At 47.4% G+C, this 23,270-nt stretch overlaps 40 non-coding genes across 40 annotated transcripts; all 40 read left to right on the top strand.

Annotated features, from left to right (window-relative positions):
* The first annotated feature begins 273 nt into the window (after window positions 1-273).
* On the top strand, window positions 274-345 carry Trnat-agu. The gene has a single exon. It is a non-coding gene; the product is annotated as a tRNA-Thr (tRNA).
* Window positions 346-1,398: 1,053 nt separating this feature from the next.
* On the top strand, window positions 1,399-1,471 carry Trnak-cuu. Its single transcript has one exon. It is a non-coding gene; the product is annotated as a tRNA-Lys (tRNA).
* A 321-nt stretch (window positions 1,472-1,792) lies between these two features.
* On the top strand, window positions 1,793-1,864 carry Trnat-agu. The gene has a single exon. It is a non-coding gene; the product is annotated as a tRNA-Thr (tRNA).
* Window positions 1,865-2,917: 1,053 nt separating this feature from the next.
* Trnak-cuu lies at window positions 2,918-2,990 on the top strand. Its single transcript has one exon. It is a non-coding gene; the product is annotated as a tRNA-Lys (tRNA).
* A 321-nt stretch (window positions 2,991-3,311) lies between these two features.
* On the top strand, window positions 3,312-3,383 carry Trnat-agu. The gene has a single exon. It is a non-coding gene; the product is annotated as a tRNA-Thr (tRNA).
* A 542-nt stretch (window positions 3,384-3,925) lies between these two features.
* Trnar-ucg lies at window positions 3,926-3,998 on the top strand. Its single transcript has one exon. It is a non-coding gene; the product is annotated as a tRNA-Arg (tRNA).
* A 438-nt stretch (window positions 3,999-4,436) lies between these two features.
* Trnak-cuu lies at window positions 4,437-4,509 on the top strand. Its single transcript has one exon. It is a non-coding gene; the product is annotated as a tRNA-Lys (tRNA).
* Window positions 4,510-4,830: 321 nt separating this feature from the next.
* Trnat-agu lies at window positions 4,831-4,902 on the top strand. The gene has a single exon. It is a non-coding gene; the product is annotated as a tRNA-Thr (tRNA).
* A 542-nt stretch (window positions 4,903-5,444) lies between these two features.
* Trnar-ucg lies at window positions 5,445-5,517 on the top strand. Its single transcript has one exon. It is a non-coding gene; the product is annotated as a tRNA-Arg (tRNA).
* Window positions 5,518-5,955: 438 nt separating this feature from the next.
* Window positions 5,956-6,028, top strand: Trnak-cuu. The gene has a single exon. It is a non-coding gene; the product is annotated as a tRNA-Lys (tRNA).
* Window positions 6,029-6,349: 321 nt separating this feature from the next.
* On the top strand, window positions 6,350-6,421 carry Trnat-agu. Its single transcript has one exon. It is a non-coding gene; the product is annotated as a tRNA-Thr (tRNA).
* Window positions 6,422-7,474: 1,053 nt separating this feature from the next.
* Window positions 7,475-7,547, top strand: Trnak-cuu. The gene has a single exon. It is a non-coding gene; the product is annotated as a tRNA-Lys (tRNA).
* Window positions 7,548-7,868: 321 nt separating this feature from the next.
* On the top strand, window positions 7,869-7,940 carry Trnat-agu. Its single transcript has one exon. It is a non-coding gene; the product is annotated as a tRNA-Thr (tRNA).
* Window positions 7,941-8,482: 542 nt separating this feature from the next.
* Window positions 8,483-8,555, top strand: Trnar-ucg. Its single transcript has one exon. It is a non-coding gene; the product is annotated as a tRNA-Arg (tRNA).
* Window positions 8,556-8,993: 438 nt separating this feature from the next.
* On the top strand, window positions 8,994-9,066 carry Trnak-cuu. Its single transcript has one exon. It is a non-coding gene; the product is annotated as a tRNA-Lys (tRNA).
* A 321-nt stretch (window positions 9,067-9,387) lies between these two features.
* Trnat-agu lies at window positions 9,388-9,459 on the top strand. The gene has a single exon. It is a non-coding gene; the product is annotated as a tRNA-Thr (tRNA).
* Window positions 9,460-10,001: 542 nt separating this feature from the next.
* Window positions 10,002-10,074, top strand: Trnar-ucg. The gene has a single exon. It is a non-coding gene; the product is annotated as a tRNA-Arg (tRNA).
* A 438-nt stretch (window positions 10,075-10,512) lies between these two features.
* Window positions 10,513-10,585, top strand: Trnak-cuu. Its single transcript has one exon. It is a non-coding gene; the product is annotated as a tRNA-Lys (tRNA).
* Window positions 10,586-10,906: 321 nt separating this feature from the next.
* Window positions 10,907-10,978, top strand: Trnat-agu. Its single transcript has one exon. It is a non-coding gene; the product is annotated as a tRNA-Thr (tRNA).
* Window positions 10,979-12,031: 1,053 nt separating this feature from the next.
* On the top strand, window positions 12,032-12,104 carry Trnak-cuu. The gene has a single exon. It is a non-coding gene; the product is annotated as a tRNA-Lys (tRNA).
* Window positions 12,105-12,425: 321 nt separating this feature from the next.
* On the top strand, window positions 12,426-12,497 carry Trnat-agu. The gene has a single exon. It is a non-coding gene; the product is annotated as a tRNA-Thr (tRNA).
* Window positions 12,498-13,550: 1,053 nt separating this feature from the next.
* Window positions 13,551-13,623, top strand: Trnak-cuu. The gene has a single exon. It is a non-coding gene; the product is annotated as a tRNA-Lys (tRNA).
* A 321-nt stretch (window positions 13,624-13,944) lies between these two features.
* On the top strand, window positions 13,945-14,016 carry Trnat-agu. The gene has a single exon. It is a non-coding gene; the product is annotated as a tRNA-Thr (tRNA).
* A 1,053-nt stretch (window positions 14,017-15,069) lies between these two features.
* On the top strand, window positions 15,070-15,142 carry Trnak-cuu. The gene has a single exon. It is a non-coding gene; the product is annotated as a tRNA-Lys (tRNA).
* Window positions 15,143-15,463: 321 nt separating this feature from the next.
* Window positions 15,464-15,535, top strand: Trnat-agu. Its single transcript has one exon. It is a non-coding gene; the product is annotated as a tRNA-Thr (tRNA).
* A 542-nt stretch (window positions 15,536-16,077) lies between these two features.
* Trnar-ucg lies at window positions 16,078-16,150 on the top strand. The gene has a single exon. It is a non-coding gene; the product is annotated as a tRNA-Arg (tRNA).
* A 438-nt stretch (window positions 16,151-16,588) lies between these two features.
* Window positions 16,589-16,661, top strand: Trnak-cuu. The gene has a single exon. It is a non-coding gene; the product is annotated as a tRNA-Lys (tRNA).
* A 321-nt stretch (window positions 16,662-16,982) lies between these two features.
* Trnat-agu lies at window positions 16,983-17,054 on the top strand. The gene has a single exon. It is a non-coding gene; the product is annotated as a tRNA-Thr (tRNA).
* A 542-nt stretch (window positions 17,055-17,596) lies between these two features.
* On the top strand, window positions 17,597-17,669 carry Trnar-ucg. The gene has a single exon. It is a non-coding gene; the product is annotated as a tRNA-Arg (tRNA).
* Window positions 17,670-18,107: 438 nt separating this feature from the next.
* Window positions 18,108-18,180, top strand: Trnak-cuu. The gene has a single exon. It is a non-coding gene; the product is annotated as a tRNA-Lys (tRNA).
* A 321-nt stretch (window positions 18,181-18,501) lies between these two features.
* On the top strand, window positions 18,502-18,573 carry Trnat-agu. Its single transcript has one exon. It is a non-coding gene; the product is annotated as a tRNA-Thr (tRNA).
* A 542-nt stretch (window positions 18,574-19,115) lies between these two features.
* Trnar-ucg lies at window positions 19,116-19,188 on the top strand. Its single transcript has one exon. It is a non-coding gene; the product is annotated as a tRNA-Arg (tRNA).
* A 438-nt stretch (window positions 19,189-19,626) lies between these two features.
* Trnak-cuu lies at window positions 19,627-19,699 on the top strand. Its single transcript has one exon. It is a non-coding gene; the product is annotated as a tRNA-Lys (tRNA).
* A 321-nt stretch (window positions 19,700-20,020) lies between these two features.
* On the top strand, window positions 20,021-20,092 carry Trnat-agu. The gene has a single exon. It is a non-coding gene; the product is annotated as a tRNA-Thr (tRNA).
* A 542-nt stretch (window positions 20,093-20,634) lies between these two features.
* On the top strand, window positions 20,635-20,707 carry Trnar-ucg. The gene has a single exon. It is a non-coding gene; the product is annotated as a tRNA-Arg (tRNA).
* A 437-nt stretch (window positions 20,708-21,144) lies between these two features.
* On the top strand, window positions 21,145-21,217 carry Trnak-cuu. Its single transcript has one exon. It is a non-coding gene; the product is annotated as a tRNA-Lys (tRNA).
* A 321-nt stretch (window positions 21,218-21,538) lies between these two features.
* Trnat-agu lies at window positions 21,539-21,610 on the top strand. The gene has a single exon. It is a non-coding gene; the product is annotated as a tRNA-Thr (tRNA).
* A 542-nt stretch (window positions 21,611-22,152) lies between these two features.
* On the top strand, window positions 22,153-22,225 carry Trnar-ucg. Its single transcript has one exon. It is a non-coding gene; the product is annotated as a tRNA-Arg (tRNA).
* A 437-nt stretch (window positions 22,226-22,662) lies between these two features.
* Window positions 22,663-22,734, top strand: Trnar-ucu. The gene has a single exon. It is a non-coding gene; the product is annotated as a tRNA-Arg (tRNA).
* Window positions 22,735-23,056: 322 nt separating this feature from the next.
* Window positions 23,057-23,128, top strand: Trnat-agu. Its single transcript has one exon. It is a non-coding gene; the product is annotated as a tRNA-Thr (tRNA).
* The last annotated feature ends 142 nt before the right edge of the window (window positions 23,129-23,270 follow it).

Below are 23,270 nucleotides of genomic sequence, written 5' to 3'. Positions count from 1 at the left end.
GCCTTGCGTAATGAACGTAACGGGTTACGACGATGCCTAGCTTCGTATGAATATCAGAGGAATGGTTTTTGAAGCTGAAAGTAGCTCTGAAATGAAATAAAAGTGTTGTTTTGGAATTTTAGGCGTACATCGATATCGTGTGAGATGTGTAGGAAAGCAGCAGCTGTGCTAACTAAATACAAATAATGGTCGCTAATGCGGTGCGTTTCCAGCTGAAGGGCTCCGATTGACTGGTCCATAAGATTGAAGTACCCGAAATGTGAACTAGGCGGCGCCTCCTTAGCTCAGTGGCAGAGCGCTGGTCTAGTAAACCAGAGGTCGTGAGTTCGATCCTCACAGGAGGCAAAAGAAATTTGTAACAGCCCCTTCTAACGTAGATCTTTCGAAAAAAGCGGTCAAGGATATAAAAAATTATGAATGGGTTCGGTATTTAAGAAATGCTCTCGCAAATGAATAGTGCGAATGGTGCTATTAAAGTAGGCACCAGAAACTGCTGCTTTTGGCAGTCTCCGGAGAATGCCGACGTGGAATACTTAGTTCTTGTGATGTATTTTCTACCCCTGGTAGAGACCCTCGCGGTTGTCGTCGTCGTCGGCGCCGCCGCCGCTTTGGTAATAGAGGCAACTCGCCATTGTATGACATAGGGTGAGGCACCTTCTGCAAGCGACTGAGATGGCAGTAAGCAATTGAAGCTGATTTGCAACCTCTTGTTTGATCAGCGTCACAAGGGCTTGAATGTAACTTGCGATGGGACACAGCAAGAAGTAGCGTCGCCTTTTTAGTACTGAAATTGGAGATGGAGAATTGCGTCAAAGATGGGAAATTCATTCCGGCAAGCGTACAAATGGCGACAATGAGGTGTGTGTGGGGAAGCATATTGCGCCAGTGACCGTGTGGCCTAATGGATAAGGCGTCGGACTTCGGATCCGAAGATTGCAAGTTCGAATCCAATCACGGTCGAGTTTTTCCAGTTCTGCAAAAGATGCATGCTGTTTTACTGAGTTGTTTGAGTACTACAAATCTAGTTGAAAGTTGCTGCTGTCCGCTTCCTGGCTGCAAACCGGCGTCTACCTGAAGCTCAAGCAAGACAAAGGGGTTGTGTAGCGAAATTTTCGGCACAGTGCCGATCAGGAGAGATTTTTGGAACTACTGCGTCTGACTCAGGACCCAAGAGCTGCGCCACAGGCGTCTGCGCACAGTCGAGCATGTGTGTTGAATAATGGTGCTGATAGCCACGTATCATTTCAAGTAGATTTGATGCCTTTCGGAAAATTTATTTCATTGAATAGGAATTGTAGCTCATTTGTGGCAGCAGGAAATAAGCTGTAGTCAAAAGGATCTTCCATAGATGGTCGCAGGTCGCATAAATACTGTATGGCTCGTGACACGTTGTGTGGAGCCCGGCTAGCTCAGTCGGTAGAGCATGAGACTCTTAATCTCAGGGTCGTGGGTTCGAGACCCACGCTGGGCGGCGAAAAATTTTGTGTCTACGCGGATGCAACCTGCGCCCCTCTCGTGAGCCTTGCGTAATGAACGTAACGGGTTACGACGATGCCTAGCTTCGTATGAATATCAGAGGAATGGTTTTTGAAGCTGAAAGTAGCTCTGAAATGAAATAAAAGTGTTGTTTTGGAATTTTAGGCGTACATCGATATCGTGTGAGATGTGTAGGAAAGCAGCAGCTGTGCTAACTAAATACAAATAATGGTCGCTAATGCGGTGCGTTTCCAGCTGAAGGGCTCCGATTGACTGGTCCATAAGATTGAAGTACCCGAAATGTGAACTAGGCGGCGCCTCCTTAGCTCAGTGGCAGAGCGCTGGTCTAGTAAACCAGAGGTCGTGAGTTCGATCCTCACAGGAGGCAAAAGAAATTTGTAACAGCCCCTTCTAACGTAGATCTTTCGAAAAAAGCGGTCAAGGATATAAAAAATTATGAATGGGTTCGGTATTTAAGAAATGCTCTCGCAAATGAATAGTGCGAATGGTGCTATTAAAGTAGGCACCAGAAACTGCTGCTTTTGGCAGTCTCCGGAGAATGCCGACGTGGAATACTTAGTTCTTGTGATGTATTTTCTACCCCTGGTAGAGACCCTCGCGGTTGTCGTCGTCGTCGGCGCCGCCGCCGCTTTGGTAATAGAGGCAACTCGCCATTGTATGACATAGGGTGAGGCACCTTCTGCAAGCGACTGAGATGGCAGTAAGCAATTGAAGCTGATTTGCAACCTCTTGTTTGATCAGCGTCACAAGGGCTTGAATGTAACTTGCGATGGGACACAGCAAGAAGTAGCGTCGCCTTTTTAGTACTGAAATTGGAGATGGAGAATTGCGTCAAAGATGGGAAATTCATTCCGGCAAGCGTACAAATGGCGACAATGAGGTGTGTGTGGGGAAGCATATTGCGCCAGTGACCGTGTGGCCTAATGGATAAGGCGTCGGACTTCGGATCCGAAGATTGCAAGTTCGAATCCAATCACGGTCGAGTTTTTCCAGTTCTGCAAAAGATGCATGCTGTTTTACTGAGTTGTTTGAGTACTACAAATCTAGTTGAAAGTTGCTGCTGTCCGCTTCCTGGCTGCAAACCGGCGTCTACCTGAAGCTCAAGCAAGACAAAGGGGTTGTGTAGCGAAATTTTCGGCACAGTGCCGATCAGGAGAGATTTTTGGAACTACTGCGTCTGACTCAGGACCCAAGAGCTGCGCCACAGGCGTCTGCGCACAGTCGAGCATGTGTGTTGAATAATGGTGCTGATAGCCACGTATCATTTCAAGTAGATTTGATGCCTTTCGGAAAATTTATTTCATTGAATAGGAATTGTAGCTCATTTGTGGCAGCAGGAAATAAGCTGTAGTCAAAAGGATCTTCCATAGATGGTCGCAGGTCGCATAAATACTGTATGGCTCGTGACACGTTGTGTGGAGCCCGGCTAGCTCAGTCGGTAGAGCATGAGACTCTTAATCTCAGGGTCGTGGGTTCGAGACCCACGCTGGGCGGCGAAAAATTTTGTGTCTACGCGGATGCAACCTGCGCCCCTCTCGTGAGCCTTGCGTAATGAACGTAACGGGTTACGACGATGCCTAGCTTCGTATGAATATCAGAGGAATGGTTTTTGAAGCTGAAAGTAGCTCTGAAATGAAATAAAAGTGTTGTTTTGGAATTTTAGGCGTACATCGATATCGTGTGAGATGTGTAGGAAAGCAGCAGCTGTGCTAACTAAATACAAATAATGGTCGCTAATGCGGTGCGTTTCCAGCTGAAGGGCTCCGATTGACTGGTCCATAAGATTGAAGTACCCGAAATGTGAACTAGGCGGCGCCTCCTTAGCTCAGTGGCAGAGCGCTGGTCTAGTAAACCAGAGGTCGTGAGTTCGATCCTCACAGGAGGCAAAAGAAATTTGTAACAGCCCCTTCTAACGTAGATCTTTCGAAAAAAGCGGTCAAGGATATAAAAAATTATGAATGGGTTCGGTATTTAAGAAATGCTCTCGCAAATGAATAGTGCGAATGGTGCTATTAAAGTAGGCACCAGAAACTGCTGCTTTTGGCAGTCTCCGGAGAATGCCGACGTGGAATACTTAGTTCTTGTGATGTATTTTCTACCCCTGGTAGAGACCCTCGCGGTTGTCGTCGTCGTCGGCGCCGCCGCCGCTTTGGTAATAGAGGCAACTCGCCATTGTATGACATAGGGTGAGGCACCTTCTGCAAGCGACTGAGATGGCAGTAAGCAATTGAAGCTGATTTGCAACCTCTTGTTTGATCAGCGTCACAAGGGCTTGAATGTAACTTGCGATGGGACACAGCAAGAAGTAGCGTCGCCTTTTTAGTACTGAAATTGGAGATGGAGAATTGCGTCAAAGATGGGAAATTCATTCCGGCAAGCGTACAAATGGCGACAATGAGGTGTGTGTGGGGAAGCATATTGCGCCAGTGACCGTGTGGCCTAATGGATAAGGCGTCGGACTTCGGATCCGAAGATTGCAGGTTCGAATCCAATCACGGTCGAGTTTTTCCAGTTCTGCAAAAGATGCATGCTGTTTTACTGAGTTGTTTGAGTACTACAAATCTAGTTGAAAGTTGCTGCTGTCCGCTTCCTGGCTGCAAACCGGCGTCTACCTGAAGCTCAAGCAAGACAAAGGGGTTGTGTAGCGAAATTTTCGGCACAGTGCCGATCAGGAGAGATTTTTGGAACTACTGCGTCTGACTCAGGACCCAAGAGCTGCGCCACAGGCGTCTGCGCACAGTCGAGCATGTGTGTTGAATAATGGTGCTGATAGCCACGTATCATTTCAAGTAGATTTGATGCCTTTCGGAAAATTTATTTCATTGAATAGGAATTGTAGCTCATTTGTGGCAGCAGGAAATAAGCTGTAGTCAAAAGGATCTTCCATAGATGGTCGCAGGTCGCATAAATACTGTATGGCTCGTGACACGTTGTGTGGAGCCCGGCTAGCTCAGTCGGTAGAGCATGAGACTCTTAATCTCAGGGTCGTGGGTTCGAGCCCCACGCTGGGCGGCGCAAAATTTTGTGTCTACGCGGATGCAACCTGCGCCCCTCTCGTGAGCCTTGCGTAATGAACGTAACGGGTTACGACGATGCCTAGCTTCGTATGAATATCAGAGGAATGGTTTTTGAAGCTGAAAGTAGCTCTGAAATGAAATAAAAGTGTTGTTTTGGAATTTTAGGCGTACATCGATATCGTGTGAGATGTGTAGGAAAGCAGCAGCTGTGCTAACTAAATACAAATAATGGTCGCTAATGCGGTGCGTTTCCAGCTGAAGGGCTCCGATTGACTGGTCCATAAGATTGAAGTACCCGAAATGTGAACTAGGCGGCGCCTCCTTAGCTCAGTGGCAGAGCGCTGGCCTAGTAAACCAGAGGTCGTGAGTTCGATCCTCACAGGAGGCAAAAGAATTTTGTAACAGCCCCTTCTAACGTAGATCTTTCGAAAAAAGCGGTCAAGGATATAAAAAATTATGAATGGGTTCGGTATTTAAGAAATGCTCTCGCAAATGAATAGTGCGAATGGTGCTATTAAAGTAGGCACCAGAAACTGCTGCTTTTGGCAGTCTCCGGAGAATGCCGACGTGGAATACTTAGTTCTTGTGATGTATTTTCTACCCCTGGTAGAGACCCTCGCGGTTGTCGTCGTCGTCGGCGCCGCCGCCGCTTTGGTAATAGAGGCAACTCGCCATTGTATGACATAGGGTGAGGCACCTTCTGCAAGCGACTGAGATGGCAGTAAGCAATTGAAGCTGATTTGCAACCTCTTGTTTGATCAGCGTCACAAGGGCTTGAATGTAACTTGCGATGGGACACAGCAAGAAGTAGCGTCGCCTTTTTAGTACTGAAATTGGAGATGGAGAATTGCGTCAAAGATGGGAAATTCATTCCGGCAAGCGTACAAATGGCGACAATGAGGTGTGTGTGGGGAAGCATATTGCGCCAGTGACCGTGTGGCCTAATGGATAAGGCGTCGGACTTCGGATCCGAAGATTGCAGGTTCGAATCCAATCACGGTCGAGTTTTTCCAGTTCTGCAAAAGATGCATGCTGTTTTACTGAGTTGTTTGAGTACTACAAATCTAGTTGAAAGTTGCTGCTGTCCGCTTCCTGGCTGCAAACCGGCGTCTACCTGAAGCTCAAGCAAGACAAAGGGGTTGTGTAGCGAAATTTTCGGCACAGTGCCGATCAGGAGAGATTTTTGGAACTACTGCGTCTGACTCAGGACCCAAGAGCTGCGCCACAGGCGTCTGCGCACAGTCGAGCATGTGTGTTGAATAATGGTGCTGATAGCCACGTATCATTTCAAGTAGATTTGATGCCTTTCGGAAAATTTATTTCATTGAATAGGAATTGTAGCTCATTTGTGGCAGCAGGAAATAAGCTGTAGTCAAAAGGATCTTCCATAGATGGTCGCAGGTCGCATAAATACTGTATGGCTCGTGACGCGTTGTGTGGAGCCCGGCTAGCTCAATCGGTAGAGCATGAGACTCTTAATCTCAGGGTCGTGGGTTCGAGCCCCACGCTGGGCGGCGCAAAATTTTGTGTCTACGCGGATGCAACCTGCGCCCCTCTCGTGAGCCTTGCGTAATGAACGTAACGGGTTACGACGATGCCTAGCTTCGTATGAATATCAGAGGAATGGTTTTTGAAGCTGAAAGTAGCTCTGAAATGAAATAAAAGTGTTGTTTTGGAATTTTAGGCGTACATCGATATCGTGTGAGATGTGTAGGAAAGCAGCAGCTGTGCTAACTAAATACAAATAATGGTCGCTAATGCGGTGCGTTTCCAGCTGAAGGGCTCCGATTGACTGGTCCATAAGATTGAAGTACCCGAAATGTGAACTAGGCGGCGCCTCCTTAGCTCAGTGGCAGAGCGCTGGTCTAGTAAACCAGAGGTCGTGAGTTCGATCCTCACAGGAGGCAAAAGAAATTTGTAACAGCCCCTTCTAACGTAGATCTTTCGAAAAAAGCGGTCAAGGATATAAAAAATTATGAATGGGTTCGGTATTTAAGAAATGCTCTCGCAAATGAATAGTGCGAATGGTGCTATTAAAGTAGGCACCAGAAACTGCTGCTTTTGGCAGTCTCCGGAGAATGCCGACGTGGAATACTTAGTTCTTGTGATGTATTTTCTACCCCTGGTAGAGACCCTCGCGGTTGTCGTCGTCGTCGGCGCCGCCGCCGCTTTGGTAATAGAGGCAACTCGCCATTGTATGACATAGGGTGAGGCACCTTCTGCAAGCGACTGAGATGGCAGTAAGCAATTGAAGCTGATTTGCAACCTCTTGTTTGATCAGCGTCACAAGGGCTTGAATGTAACTTGCGATGGGACACAGCAAGAAGTAGCGTCGCCTTTTTAGTACTGAAATTGGAGATGGAGAATTGCGTCAAAGATGGGAAATTCATTCCGGCAAGCGTACAAATGGCGACAATGAGGTGTGTGTGGGGAAGCATATTGCGCCAGTGACCGTGTGGCCTAATGGATAAGGCGTCGGACTTCGGATCCGAAGATTGCAAGTTCGAATCCAATCACGGTCGAGTTTTTCCAGTTCTGCAAAAGATGCATGCTGTTTTACTGAGTTGTTTGAGTACTACAAATCTAGTTGAAAGTTGCTGCTGTCCGCTTCCTGGCTGCAAACCGGCGTCTACCTGAAGCTCAAGCAAGACAAAGGGGTTGTGTAGCGAAATTTTCGGCACAGTGCCGATCAGGAGAGATTTTTGGAACTACTGCGTCTGACTCAGGACCCAAGAGCTGCGCCACAGGCGTCTGCGCACAGTCGAGCATGTGTGTTGAATAATGGTGCTGATAGCCACGTATCATTTCAAGTAGATTTGATGCCTTTCGGAAAATTTATTTCATTGAATAGGAATTGTAGCTCATTTGTGGCAGCAGGAAATAAGCTGTAGTCAAAAGGATCTTCCATAGATGGTCGCAGGTCGCATAAATACTGTATGGCTCGTGACACGTTGTGTGGAGCCCGGCTAGCTCAGTCGGTAGAGCATGAGACTCTTAATCTCAGGGTCGTGGGTTCGAGACCCACGCTGGGCGGCGAAAAATTTTGTGTCTACGCGGATGCAACCTGCGCCCCTCTCGTGAGCCTTGCGTAATGAACGTAACGGGTTACGACGATGCCTAGCTTCGTATGAATATCAGAGGAATGGTTTTTGAAGCTGAAAGTAGCTCTGAAATGAAATAAAAGTGTTGTTTTGGAATTTTAGGCGTACATCGATATCGTGTGAGATGTGTAGGAAAGCAGCAGCTGTGCTAACTAAATACAAATAATGGTCGCTAATGCGGTGCGTTTCCAGCTGAAGGGCTCCGATTGACTGGTCCATAAGATTGAAGTACCCGAAATGTGAACTAGGCGGCGCCTCCTTAGCTCAGTGGCAGAGCGCTGGTCTAGTAAACCAGAGGTCGTGAGTTCGATCCTCACAGGAGGCAAAAGAAATTTGTAACAGCCCCTTCTAACGTAGATCTTTCGAAAAAAGCGGTCAAGGATATAAAAAATTATGAATGGGTTCGGTATTTAAGAAATGCTCTCGCAAATGAATAGTGCGAATGGTGCTATTAAAGTAGGCACCAGAAACTGCTGCTTTTGGCAGTCTCCGGAGAATGCCGACGTGGAATACTTAGTTCTTGTGATGTATTTTCTACCCCTGGTAGAGACCCTCGCGGTTGTCGTCGTCGTCGGCGCCGCCGCCGCTTTGGTAATAGAGGCAACTCGCCATTGTATGACATAGGGTGAGGCACCTTCTGCAAGCGACTGAGATGGCAGTAAGCAATTGAAGCTGATTTGCAACCTCTTGTTTGATCAGCGTCACAAGGGCTTGAATGTAACTTGCGATGGGACACAGCAAGAAGTAGCGTCGCCTTTTTAGTACTGAAATTGGAGATGGAGAATTGCGTCAAAGATGGGAAATTCATTCCGGCAAGCGTACAAATGGCGACAATGAGGTGTGTGTGGGGAAGCATATTGCGCCAGTGACCGTGTGGCCTAATGGATAAGGCGTCGGACTTCGGATCCGAAGATTGCAGGTTCGAATCCAATCACGGTCGAGTTTTTCCAGTTCTGCAAAAGATGCATGCTGTTTTACTGAGTTGTTTGAGTACTACAAATCTAGTTGAAAGTTGCTGCTGTCCGCTTCCTGGCTGCAAACCGGCGTCTACCTGAAGCTCAAGCAAGACAAAGGGGTTGTGTAGCGAAATTTTCGGCACAGTGCCGATCAGGAGAGATTTTTGGAACTACTGCGTCTGACTCAGGACCCAAGAGCTGCGCCACAGGCGTCTGCGCACAGTCGAGCATGTGTGTTGAATAATGGTGCTGATAGCCACGTATCATTTCAAGTAGATTTGATGCCTTTCGGAAAATTTATTTCATTGAATAGGAATTGTAGCTCATTTGTGGCAGCAGGAAATAAGCTGTAGTCAAAAGGATCTTCCATAGATGGTCGCAGGTCGCATAAATACTGTATGGCTCGTGACACGTTGTGTGGAGCCCGGCTAGCTCAGTCGGTAGAGCATGAGACTCTTAATCTCAGGGTCGTGGGTTCGAGCCCCACGCTGGGCGGCGCAAAATTTTGTGTCTACGCGGATGCAACCTGCGCCCCTCTCGTGAGCCTTGCGTAATGAACGTAACGGGTTACGACGATGCCTAGCTTCGTATGAATATCAGAGGAATGGTTTTTGAAGCTGAAAGTAGCTCTGAAATGAAATAAAAGTGTTGTTTTGGAATTTTAGGCGTACATCGATATCGTGTGAGATGTGTAGGAAAGCAGCAGCTGTGCTAACTAAATACAAATAATGGTCGCTAATGCGGTGCGTTTCCAGCTGAAGGGCTCCGATTGACTGGTCCATAAGATTGAAGTACCCGAAATGTGAACTAGGCGGCGCCTCCTTAGCTCAGTGGCAGAGCGCTGGCCTAGTAAACCAGAGGTCGTGAGTTCGATCCTCACAGGAGGCAAAAGAATTTTGTAACAGCCCCTTCTAACGTAGATCTTTCGAAAAAAGCGGTCAAGGATATAAAAAATTATGAATGGGTTCGGTATTTAAGAAATGCTCTCGCAAATGAATAGTGCGAATGGTGCTATTAAAGTAGGCACCAGAAACTGCTGCTTTTGGCAGTCTCCGGAGAATGCCGACGTGGAATACTTAGTTCTTGTGATGTATTTTCTACCCCTGGTAGAGACCCTCGCGGTTGTCGTCGTCGTCGGCGCCGCCGCCGCTTTGGTAATAGAGGCAACTCGCCATTGTATGACATAGGGTGAGGCACCTTCTGCAAGCGACTGAGATGGCAGTAAGCAATTGAAGCTGATTTGCAACCTCTTGTTTGATCAGCGTCACAAGGGCTTGAATGTAACTTGCGATGGGACACAGCAAGAAGTAGCGTCGCCTTTTTAGTACTGAAATTGGAGATGGAGAATTGCGTCAAAGATGGGAAATTCATTCCGGCAAGCGTACAAATGGCGACAATGAGGTGTGTGTGGGGAAGCATATTGCGCCAGTGACCGTGTGGCCTAATGGATAAGGCGTCGGACTTCGGATCCGAAGATTGCAGGTTCGAATCCAATCACGGTCGAGTTTTTCCAGTTCTGCAAAAGATGCATGCTGTTTTACTGAGTTGTTTGAGTACTACAAATCTAGTTGAAAGTTGCTGCTGTCCGCTTCCTGGCTGCAAACCGGCGTCTACCTGAAGCTCAAGCAAGACAAAGGGGTTGTGTAGCGAAATTTTCGGCACAGTGCCGATCAGGAGAGATTTTTGGAACTACTGCGTCTGACTCAGGACCCAAGAGCTGCGCCACAGGCGTCTGCGCACAGTCGAGCATGTGTGTTGAATAATGGTGCTGATAGCCACGTATCATTTCAAGTAGATTTGATGCCTTTCGGAAAATTTATTTCATTGAATAGGAATTGTAGCTCATTTGTGGCAGCAGGAAATAAGCTGTAGTCAAAAGGATCTTCCATAGATGGTCGCAGGTCGCATAAATACTGTATGGCTCGTGACGCGTTGTGTGGAGCCCGGCTAGCTCAATCGGTAGAGCATGAGACTCTTAATCTCAGGGTCGTGGGTTCGAGCCCCACGCTGGGCGGCGCAAAATTTTGTGTCTACGCGGATGCAACCTGCGCCCCTCTCGTGAGCCTTGCGTAATGAACGTAACGGGTTACGACGATGCCTAGCTTCGTATGAATATCAGAGGAATGGTTTTTGAAGCTGAAAGTAGCTCTGAAATGAAATAAAAGTGTTGTTTTGGAATTTTAGGCGTACATCGATATCGTGTGAGATGTGTAGGAAAGCAGCAGCTGTGCTAACTAAATACAAATAATGGTCGCTAATGCGGTGCGTTTCCAGCTGAAGGGCTCCGATTGACTGGTCCATAAGATTGAAGTACCCGAAATGTGAACTAGGCGGCGCCTCCTTAGCTCAGTGGCAGAGCGCTGGTCTAGTAAACCAGAGGTCGTGAGTTCGATCCTCACAGGAGGCAAAAGAAATTTGTAACAGCCCCTTCTAACGTAGATCTTTCGAAAAAAGCGGTCAAGGATATAAAAAATTATGAATGGGTTCGGTATTTAAGAAATGCTCTCGCAAATGAATAGTGCGAATGGTGCTATTAAAGTAGGCACCAGAAACTGCTGCTTTTGGCAGTCTCCGGAGAATGCCGACGTGGAATACTTAGTTCTTGTGATGTATTTTCTACCCCTGGTAGAGACCCTCGCGGTTGTCGTCGTCGTCGGCGCCGCCGCCGCTTTGGTAATAGAGGCAACTCGCCATTGTATGACATAGGGTGAGGCACCTTCTGCAAGCGACTGAGATGGCAGTAAGCAATTGAAGCTGATTTGCAACCTCTTGTTTGATCAGCGTCACAAGGGCTTGAATGTAACTTGCGATGGGACACAGCAAGAAGTAGCGTCGCCTTTTTAGTACTGAAATTGGAGATGGAGAATTGCGTCAAAGATGGGAAATTCATTCCGGCAAGCGTACAAATGGCGACAATGAGGTGTGTGTGGGGAAGCATATTGCGCCAGTGACCGTGTGGCCTAATGGATAAGGCGTCGGACTTCGGATCCGAAGATTGCAAGTTCGAATCCAATCACGGTCGAGTTTTTCCAGTTCTGCAAAAGATGCATGCTGTTTTACTGAGTTGTTTGAGTACTACAAATCTAGTTGAAAGTTGCTGCTGTCCGCTTCCTGGCTGCAAACCGGCGTCTACCTGAAGCTCAAGCAAGACAAAGGGGTTGTGTAGCGAAATTTTCGGCACAGTGCCGATCAGGAGAGATTTTTGGAACTACTGCGTCTGACTCAGGACCCAAGAGCTGCGCCACAGGCGTCTGCGCACAGTCGAGCATGTGTGTTGAATAATGGTGCTGATAGCCACGTATCATTTCAAGTAGATTTGATGCCTTTCGGAAAATTTATTTCATTGAATAGGAATTGTAGCTCATTTGTGGCAGCAGGAAATAAGCTGTAGTCAAAAGGATCTTCCATAGATGGTCGCAGGTCGCATAAATACTGTATGGCTCGTGACACGTTGTGTGGAGCCCGGCTAGCTCAGTCGGTAGAGCATGAGACTCTTAATCTCAGGGTCGTGGGTTCGAGACCCACGCTGGGCGGCGAAAAATTTTGTGTCTACGCGGATGCAACCTGCGCCCCTCTCGTGAGCCTTGCGTAATGAACGTAACGGGTTACGACGATGCCTAGCTTCGTATGAATATCAGAGGAATGGTTTTTGAAGCTGAAAGTAGCTCTGAAATGAAATAAAAGTGTTGTTTTGGAATTTTAGGCGTACATCGATATCGTGTGAGATGTGTAGGAAAGCAGCAGCTGTGCTAACTAAATACAAATAATGGTCGCTAATGCGGTGCGTTTCCAGCTGAAGGGCTCCGATTGACTGGTCCATAAGATTGAAGTACCCGAAATGTGAACTAGGCGGCGCCTCCTTAGCTCAGTGGCAGAGCGCTGGTCTAGTAAACCAGAGGTCGTGAGTTCGATCCTCACAGGAGGCAAAAGAAATTTGTAACAGCCCCTTCTAACGTAGATCTTTCGAAAAAAGCGGTCAAGGATATAAAAAATTATGAATGGGTTCGGTATTTAAGAAATGCTCTCGCAAATGAATAGTGCGAATGGTGCTATTAAAGTAGGCACCAGAAACTGCTGCTTTTGGCAGTCTCCGGAGAATGCCGACGTGGAATACTTAGTTCTTGTGATGTATTTTCTACCCCTGGTAGAGACCCTCGCGGTTGTCGTCGTCGTCGGCGCCGCCGCCGCTTTGGTAATAGAGGCAACTCGCCATTGTATGACATAGGGTGAGGCACCTTCTGCAAGCGACTGAGATGGCAGTAAGCAATTGAAGCTGATTTGCAACCTCTTGTTTGATCAGCGTCACAAGGGCTTGAATGTAACTTGCGATGGGACACAGCAAGAAGTAGCGTCGCCTTTTTAGTACTGAAATTGGAGATGGAGAATTGCGTCAAAGATGGGAAATTCATTCCGGCAAGCGTACAAATGGCGACAATGAGGTGTGTGTGGGGAAGCATATTGCGCCAGTGACCGTGTGGCCTAATGGATAAGGCGTCGGACTTCGGATCCGAAGATTGCAAGTTCGAATCCAATCACGGTCGAGTTTTTCCAGTTCTGCAAAAGATGCATGCTGTTTTACTGAGTTGTTTGAGTACTACAAATCTAGTTGAAAGTTGCTGCTGTCCGCTTCCTGGCTGCAAACCGGCGTCTACCTGAAGCTCAAGCAAGACAAAGGGGTTGTGTAGCGAAATTTTCGGCACAGTGCCGATCAGGAGAGATTTTTGGAACTACTGCGTCTGACTCAGGACCCAAGAGCTGCGCCACAGGCGTCTGCGCACAGTCGAGCATGTGTGTTGAATAATGGTGCTGATAGCCACGTATCATTTCAAGTAGATTTGATGCCTTTCGGAAAATTTATTTCATTGAATAGGAATTGTAGCTCATTTGTGGCAGCAGGAAATAAGCTGTAGTCAAAAGGATCTTCCATAGATGGTCGCAGGTCGCATAAATACTGTATGGCTCGTGACACGTTGTGTGGAGCCCGGCTAGCTCAGTCGGTAGAGCATGAGACTCTTAATCTCAGGGTCGTGGGTTCGAGACCCACGCTGGGCGGCGAAAAATTTTGTGTCTACGCGGATGCAACCTGCGCCCCTCTCGTGAGCCTTGCGTAATGAACGTAACGGGTTACGACGATGCCTAGCTTCGTATGAATATCAGAGGAATGGTTTTTGAAGCTGAAAGTAGCTCTGAAATGAAATAAAAGTGTTGTTTTGGAATTTTAGGCGTACATCGATATCGTGTGAGATGTGTAGGAAAGCAGCAGCTGTGCTAACTAAATACAAATAATGGTCGCTAATGCGGTGCGTTTCCAGCTGAAGGGCTCCGATTGACTGGTCCATAAGATTGAAGTACCCGAAATGTGAACTAGGCGGCGCCTCCTTAGCTCAGTGGCAGAGCGCTGGTCTAGTAAACCAGAGGTCGTGAGTTCGATCCTCACAGGAGGCAAAAGAAATTTGTAACAGCCCCTTCTAACGTAGATCTTTCGAAAAAAGCGGTCAAGGATATAAAAAATTATGAATGGGTTCGGTATTTAAGAAATGCTCTCGCAAATGAATAGTGCGAATGGTGCTATTAAAGTAGGCACCAGAAACTGCTGCTTTTGGCAGTCTCCGGAGAATGCCGACGTGGAATACTTAGTTCTTGTGATGTATTTTCTACCCCTGGTAGAGACCCTCGCGGTTGTCGTCGTCGTCGGCGCCGCCGCCGCTTTGGTAATAGAGGCAACTCGCCATTGTATGACATAGGGTGAGGCACCTTCTGCAAGCGACTGAGATGGCAGTAAGCAATTGAAGCTGATTTGCAACCTCTTGTTTGATCAGCGTCACAAGGGCTTGAATGTAACTTGCGATGGGACACAGCAAGAAGTAGCGTCGCCTTTTTAGTACTGAAATTGGAGATGGAGAATTGCGTCAAAGATGGGAAATTCATTCCGGCAAGCGTACAAATGGCGACAATGAGGTGTGTGTGGGGAAGCATATTGCGCCAGTGACCGTGTGGCCTAATGGATAAGGCGTCGGACTTCGGATCCGAAGATTGCAAGTTCGAATCCAATCACGGTCGAGTTTTTCCAGTTCTGCAAAAGATGCATGCTGTTTTACTGAGTTGTTTGAGTACTACAAATCTAGTTGAAAGTTGCTGCTGTCCGCTTCCTGGCTGCAAACCGGCGTCTACCTGAAGCTCAAGCAAGACAAAGGGGTTGTGTAGCGAAATTTTCGGCACAGTGCCGATCAGGAGAGATTTTTGGAACTACTGCGTCTGACTCAGGACCCAAGAGCTGCGCCACAGGCGTCTGCGCACAGTCGAGCATGTGTGTTGAATAATGGTGCTGATAGCCACGTATCATTTCAAGTAGATTTGATGCCTTTCGGAAAATTTATTTCATTGAATAGGAATTGTAGCTCATTTGTGGCAGCAGGAAATAAGCTGTAGTCAAAAGGATCTTCCATAGATGGTCGCAGGTCGCATAAATACTGTATGGCTCGTGACACGTTGTGTGGAGCCCGGCTAGCTCAGTCGGTAGAGCATGAGACTCTTAATCTCAGGGTCGTGGGTTCGAGACCCACGCTGGGCGGCGAAAAATTTTGTGTCTACGCGGATGCAACCTGCGCCCCTCTCGTGAGCCTTGCGTAATGAACGTAACGGGTTACGACGATGCCTAGCTTCGTATGAATATCAGAGGAATGGTTTTTGAAGCTGAAAGTAGCTCTGAAATGAAATAAAAGTGTTGTTTTGGAATTTTAGGCGTACATCGATATCGTGTGAGATGTGTAGGAAAGCAGCAGCTGTGCTAACTAAATACAAATAATGGTCGCTAATGCGGTGCGTTTCCAGCTGAAGGGCTCCGATTGACTGGTCCATAAGATTGAAGTACCCGAAATGTGAACTAGGCGGCGCCTCCTTAGCTCAGTGGCAGAGCGCTGGTCTAGTAAACCAGAGGTCGTGAGTTCGATCCTCACAGGAGGCAAAAGAAATTTGTAACAGCCCCTTCTAACGTAGATCTTTCGAAAAAAGCGGTCAAGGATATAAAAAATTATGAATGGGTTCGGTATTTAAGAAATGCTCTCGCAAATGAATAGTGCGAATGGTGCTATTAAAGTAGGCACCAGAAACTGCTGCTTTTGGCAGTCTCCGGAGAATGCCGACGTGGAATACTTAGTTCTTGTGATGTATTTTCTACCCCTGGTAGAGACCCTCGCGGTTGTCGTCGTCGTCGGCGCCGCCGCCGCTTTGGTAATAGAGGCAACTCGCCATTGTATGACATAGGGTGAGGCACCTTCTGCAAGCGACTGAGATGGCAGTAAGCAATTGAAGCTGATTTGCAACCTCTTGTTTGATCAGCGTCACAAGGGCTTGAATGTAACTTGCGATGGGACACAGCAAGAAGTAGCGTCGCCTTTTTAGTACTGAAATTGGAGATGGAGAATTGCGTCAAAGATGGGAAATTCATTCCGGCAAGCGTACAAATGGCGACAATGAGGTGTGTGTGGGGAAGCATATTGCGCCAGTGACCGTGTGGCCTAATGGATAAGGCGTCGGACTTCGGATCCGAAGATTGCAGGTTCGAATCCAATCACGGTCGAGTTTTTCCAGTTCTGCAAAAGATGCATGCTGTTTTACTGAGTTGTTTGAGTACTACAAATCTAGTTGAAAGTTGCTGCTGTCCGCTTCCTGGCTGCAAACCGGCGTCTACCTGAAGCTCAAGCAAGACAAAGGGGTTGTGTAGCGAAATTTTCGGCACAGTGCCGATCAGGAGAGATTTTTGGAACTACTGCGTCTGACTCAGGACCCAAGAGCTGCGCCACAGGCGTCTGCGCACAGTCGAGCATGTGTGTTGAATAATGGTGCTGATAGCCACGTATCATTTCAAGTAGATTTGATGCCTTTCGGAAAATTTATTTCATTGAATAGGAATTGTAGCTCATTTGTGGCAGCAGGAAATAAGCTGTAGTCAAAAGGATCTTCCATAGATGGTCGCAGGTCGCATAAATACTGTATGGCTCGTGACACGTTGTGTGGAGCCCGGCTAGCTCAGTCGGTAGAGCATGAGACTCTTAATCTCAGGGTCGTGGGTTCGAGCCCCACGCTGGGCGGCGCAAAATTTTGTGTCTACGCGGATGCAACCTGCGCCCCTCTCGTGAGCCTTGCGTAATGAACGTAACGGGTTACGACGATGCCTAGCTTCGTATGAATATCAGAGGAATGGTTTTTGAAGCTGAAAGTAGCTCTGAAATGAAATAAAAGTGTTGTTTTGGAATTTTAGGCGTACATCGATATCGTGTGAGATGTGTAGGAAAGCAGCAGCTGTGCTAACTAAATACAAATAATGGTCGCTAATGCGGTGCGTTTCCAGCTGAAGGGCTCCGATTGACTGGTCCATAAGATTGAAGTACCCGAAATGTGAACTAGGCGGCGCCTCCTTAGCTCAGTGGCAGAGCGCTGGCCTAGTAAACCAGAGGTCGTGAGTTCGATCCTCACAGGAGGCAAAAGAATTTTGTAACAGCCCCTTCTAACGTAGATCTTTCGAAAAAAGCGGTCAAGGATATAAAAAATTATGAATGGGTTCGGTATTTAAGAAATGCTCTCGCAAATGAATAGTGCGAATGGTGCTATTAAAGTAGGCACCAGAAACTGCTGCTTTTGGCAGTCTCCGGAGAATGCCGACGTGGAATACTTAGTTCTTGTGATGTATTTTCTACCCCTGGTAGAGACCCTCGCGGTTGTCGTCGTCGTCGGCGCCGCCGCCGCTTTGGTAATAGAGGCAACTCGCCATTGTATGACATAGGGTGAGGCACCTTCTGCAAGCGACTGAGATGGCAGTAAGCAATTGAAGCTGATTTGCAACCTCTTGTTTGATCAGCGTCACAAGGGCTTGAATGTAACTTGCGATGGGACACAGCAAGAAGTAGCGTCGCCTTTTTAGTACTGAAATTGGAGATGGAGAATTGCGTCAAAGATGGGAAATTCATTCCGGCAAGCGTACAAATGGCGACAATGAGGTGTGTGTGGGGAAGCATATTGCGCCAGTGACCGTGTGGCCTAATGGATAAGGCGTCGGACTTCGGATCCGAAGATTGCAGGTTCGAATCCAATCACGGTCGAGTTTTTCCAGTTCTGCAAAAGATGCATGCTGTTTTACTGAGTTGTTTGAGTACTACAAATCTAGTTGAAAGTTGCTGCTGTCCGCTTCCTGGCTGCAAACCGGCGTCTACCTGAAGCTCAAGCAAGACAAAGGGGTTGTGTAGCGAAATTTTCGGCACAGTGCCGATCAGGAGAGATTTTTGGAACTACTGCGTCTGACTCAGGACCCAAGAGCTGCGCCACAGGCGTCTGCGCACAGTCGAGCATGTGTGTTGAATAATGGTGCTGATAGCCACGTATCATTTCAAGTAGATTTGATGCCTTTCGGAAAATTTATTTCATTGAATAGGAATTGTAGCTCATTTGTGGCAGCAGGAAATAAGCTGTAGTCAAAAGGATCTTCCATAGATGGTCGCAGGTCGCATAAATACTGTATGGCTCGTGACACGTTGTGTGGAGCCCGGCTAGCTCAGTCGGTAGAGCATGAGACTCTTAATCTCAGGGTCGTGGGTTCGAGCCCCACGCTGGGCGGCGCAAAATTTTGTGTCTACGCGGATGCAACCTGCGCCCCTCTCGTGAGCCTTGCGTAATGAACGTAACGGGTTACGACGATGCCTAGCTTCGTATGAATATCAGAGGAATGGTTTTTGAAGCTGAAAGTAGCTCTGAAATGAAATAAAAGTGTTGTTTTGGAATTTTAGGCGTACATCGATATCGTGTGAGATGTGTAGGAAAGCAGCAGCTGTGCTAACTAAATACAAATAATGGTCGCTAATGCGGTGCGTTTCCAGCTGAAGGGCTCCGATTGACTGGTCCATAAGATTGAAGTACCCGAAATGTGAACTAGGCGGCGCCTCCTTAGCTCAGTGGCAGAGCGCTGGTCTAGTAAACCAGAGGTCGTGAGTTCGATCCTCACAGGAGGCAAAAGAATTTTGTAACAGCCCCTTCTAACGTAGATCTTTCGAAAAAAGCGGTCAAGGATATAAAAAATTATGAATGGGTTCGGTATTTAAGAAATGCTCTCGCAAATGAATAGTGCGAATGGTGCTATTAAAGTAGGCACCAGAAACTGCTGCTTTTGGCAGTCTCCGGAGAATGCCGACGTGGAATACTTAGTTCTTGTGATGTATTTTCTACCCCTGGTAGAGACCCTCGCGGTTGTCGTCGTCGTCGGCGCCGCCGCCGCTTTGGTAATAGAGGCAACTCGCCATTGTATGACATAGGGTGAGGCACCTTCTGCAAGCGACTGAGATGGCAGTAAGCAATTGAAGCTGATTTGCAACCTCTTGTTTGATCAGCGTCACAAGGGCTTGAATGTAACTTGCGATGGGACACAGCAAGAAGTAGCGTCGCCTTTTTAGTACTGAAATTGGAGATGGAGAATTGCGTCAAAGATGGGAAATTCATTCCGGCAAGCGTACAAATGGCGACAATGAGGTGTGTGTGGGGAAGCATATTGCGCCAGTGACCGTGTGGCCTAATGGATAAGGCGTCGGACTTCGGATCCGAAGATTGCAGGTTCGAATCCAATCACGGTCGAGTTTTTCCAGTTCTGCAAAAGATGCATGCTGTTTTACTGAGTTGTTTGAGTACTACAAATCTAGTTGAAAGTTGCTGCTGTCCGCTTCCTGGCTGCAAACCGGCGTCTACCTGAAGCTCAAGCAAGACAAAGGGGTTGTGTAGCGAAATTTTCGGCACAGTGCCGATCAGGAGAGATTTTTGGAACTACTGCGTCTGACTCAGGACCCAAGAGCTGCGCCACAGGCGTCTGCGCACAGTCGAGCATGTGTGTTGAATAATGGTGCTGATAGCCACGTATCATTTCAAGTAGATTTGATGCCTTTCGGAAAATTTATTTCATTGAATAGGAATTGTAGCTCATTTGTGGCAGCAGGAAATAAGCTGTAGTCAAAAGGATCTTCCATAGATGGTCGCAGGTCGCATAAATACTGTATGGCTCGTGACACGTTGTGTGGAGCCCGGCTAGCTCAGTCGGTAGAGCATGAGACTCTTAATCTCAGGGTCGTGGGTTCGAGCCCCACGCTGGGCGGCGCAAAATTTTGTGTCTACGCGGATGCAACCTGCGCCCCTCTCGTGAGCCTTGCGTAATGAACGTAACGGGTTACGACGATGCCTAGCTTCGTATGAATATCAGAGGAATGGTTTTTGAAGCTGAAAGTAGCTCTGAAATGAAATAAAAGTGTTGTTTTGGAATTTTAGGCGTACATCGATATCGTGTGAGATGTGTAGGAAAGCAGCAGCTGTGCTAACTAAATACAAATAATGGTCGCTAATGCGGTGCGTTTCCAGCTGAAGGGCTCCGATTGACTGGTCCATAAGATTGAAGTACCCGAAATGTGAACTAGGCGGCGCCTCCTTAGCTCAGTGGCAGAGCGCTGGTCTAGTAAACCAGAGGTCGTGAGTTCGATCCTCACAGGAGGCAAAAGAATTTTGTAACAGCCCCTTCTAACGTAGATCTTTCGAAAAAAGCGGTCAAGGATATAAAAAATTATGAATGGGTTCGGTATTTAAGAAATGCTCTCGCAAATGAATAGTGCGAATGGTGCTATTAAAGTAGGCACCAGAAACTGCTGCTTTTGGCAGTCTCCGGAGAATGCCGACGTGGAATACTTAGTTCTTGTGATGTATTTTCTACCCCTGGTAGAGACCCTCGCGGTTGTCGTCGTCGTCGGCGCCGCCGCCGCTTTGGTAATAGAGGCAACTCGCCATTGTATGACATAGGGTGAGGCACCTTCTGCAAGCGACTGAGATGGCAGTAAGCAATTGAAGCTGATTTGCAACCTCTTGTTTGATCAGCGTCACAAGGGCTTGAATGTAACTTGCGATGGGACACAGCAAGAAGTAGCGTCGCCTTTTTAGTACTGAAATTGGAGATGGAGAATTGCGTCAAAGATGGGAAATTCATTCCGGCAAGCGTACAAATGGCGACAATGAGGTGTGTGTGGGGAAGCATATTGCGCCAGTGACCGTGTGGCCTAATGGATAAGGCGTCGGACTTCGGATCCGAAGATTGCAGGTTCGAATCCAATCACGGTCGAGTTTTTCCAGTTCTGCAAAAGATGCATGCTGTTTTACTGAGTTGTTTGAGTACTACAAATCTAGTTGAAAGTTGCTGCTGTCCGCTTCCTGGCTGCAAACCGGCGTCTACCTGAAGCTCAAGCAAGACAAAGGGGTTGTGTAGCGAAATTTTCGGCACAGTGCCGATCAGGAGAGATTTTGGAACTACTGCGTCTGACTCAGGACCCAAGAGCTGCGCCACAGGCGTCTGCGCACAGTCGAGCATGTGTGTTGAATAATGGTGCTGATAGCCACGTATCATTTGAAGTAGATTTGATGCCTTTCGGAAAATTTATTTCATTGAATAGGAATTGTAGCTCATTTGTGGCAGCAGGAAATAAGCTGTAGTCAAAAGGATCTTCCATAGATGGTCGCAGGTCGCATAAATACTGTATGGCTCGTGACACGTTGTGTGGAGCCCGGCTAGCTCAGTCGGTAGAGCATGAGACTCTTAATCTCAGGGTCGTGGGTTCGAGCCCCACGCTGGGCGGCGCAAAATTTTGTGTCTACGCGGATGCAACCTGCGCCCCTCTCGTGAGCCTTGCGTAATGAACGTAACGGGTTACGACGATGCCTAGCTTCGTATGAATATCAGAGGAATGGTTTTTGAAGCTGAAAGTAGCTCTGAAATGAAATAAAAGTGTTGTTTTGGAATTTTAGGCGTACATCGATATCGTGTGAGATGTGTAGGAAAGCAGCAGCTGTGCTAACTAAATACAAATAATGGTCGCTAATGCGGTGCGTTTCCAGCTGAAGGGCTCCGATTGACTGGTCCATAAGATTGAAGTACCCGAAATGTGAACTAGGCGGCGCCTCCTTAGCTCAGTGGCAGAGCGCTGGTCTAGTAAACCAGAGGTCGTGAGTTCGATCCTCACAGGAGGCAAAAGAATTTTGTAACAGCCCCTTCTAACGTAGATCTTTCGAAAAAAGCGGTCAAGGATATAAAAAATTATGAATGGGTTCGGTATTTAAGAAATGCTCTCGCAAATGAATAGTGCGAATGGTGCTATTAAAGTAGGCACCAGAAACTGCTGCTTTTGGCAGTCTCCGGAGAATGCCGACGTGGAATACTTAGTTCTTGTGATGTATTTTCTACCCCTGGTAGAGACCCTCGCGGTTGTCGTCGTCGTCGGCGCCGCCGCCGCTTTGGTAATAGAGGCAACTCGCCATTGTATGACATAGGGTGAGGCACCTTCTGCAAGCGACTGAGATGGCAGTAAGCAATTGAAGCTGATTTGCAACCTCTTGTTTGATCAGCGTCACAAGGGCTTGAATGTAACTTGCGATGGGACACAGCAAGAAGTAGCGTCGCCTTTTTAGTACTGAAATTGGAGATGGAGAATTGCGTCAAAGATGGGAAATTCATTCCGGCAAGCGTACAAATGGCGACAATGAGGTGTGTGTGGGGAAGCATATTGCGCCAGTGACCGTGTGGCCTAATGGATAAGGCGTCGGACTTCGGATCCGAAGATTGCAGGTTCGAATCCAATCACGGTCGAGTTTTTCCAGTTCTGCAAAAGATGCATGCTGTTTTACTGAGTTGTTTGAGTACTACAAATCTAGTTGAAAGTTGCTGCTGTCCGCTTCCTGGCTGCAAACCGCGTCTACCTGAAGCTCAAGCAAGACAAAGGGGTTGTGTAGCGAAATTTTCGGCACAGTGCCGATCAGGAGAGATTTTTGGAACTACTGCGTCTGACTCAGGACCCAAGAGCTGCGCCACAGGCGTCTGCGCACAGTCGAGCATGTGTGTTGAATAATGGTGCTGATAGCCACGTATCATTTCAAGTAGATTTGATGCCTTTCGGAAAATTTATTTCATTGAATAGGAATTGTAGCTCATTTGTGGCAGCAGGAAATAAGCTGTAGTCAAAAGGATCTTCCATAGATGGTCGCAGGTCGCATAAATACTGTATGGCTCGTGACACGTTGTGTGGAGCCCGGCTAGCTCAGTCGGTAGAGCATGAGACTCTTTCTCATGGTCGTGGGTTCGAGCTCCTACGCTGGGCGGGCTCAAAATTGTGTCTACGGCGTATGCAGACCTGCGCCCCTCTCGTGAGCCTTGCGTAATGAACGTAACGGGTTACGACGATGCCTAGCTTCGTATGAATATCAGAGGAATGGTTTTTGAAGCTGAAAGTAGCTCTGAAATGAAATAAAAGTGTTGTTTTGGAATTTTAGGCGTACATCGATATCGTGTGAGATGTGTAGGAAAGCAGCAGCTGTGCTAACTAAATACAAATAATGGTCGCTAATGCGGTGCGTTTCCAGCTGAAGGGCTCCGATTGACTGGTCCATAAGATTGAAGTACCCGAAATGTGAACTAGGCGGCGCCTCCTTAGCTCAGTGGCAGAGCGCTGGTCTAGTAAACCAGAGGTCGTGAGTTCGATCCTCACAGGAGGCAAAAGAATTTTGTAACAGCCCCTTCTAACGTAGATCTTTCGAAAAAAGCGGTCAAGGATATAAAAAATTATGAATGGGTTCGGTATTTAAGAAATGCTCTCGCAAATGAATAGTGCGAATGGTGCTATTAAAGTAGGCACCAG

The sequence above is a fragment of the Schistocerca piceifrons genome, unplaced genomic scaffold (genome assembly GCF_021461385.2).
Source record: "Schistocerca piceifrons isolate TAMUIC-IGC-003096 unplaced genomic scaffold, iqSchPice1.1 HiC_scaffold_1771, whole genome shotgun sequence".
Lineage (NCBI taxonomy): Eukaryota > Metazoa > Arthropoda > Insecta > Orthoptera > Acrididae > Schistocerca > Schistocerca piceifrons.
This window is presented reverse-complemented; position numbering and strand designations above follow the sequence as displayed.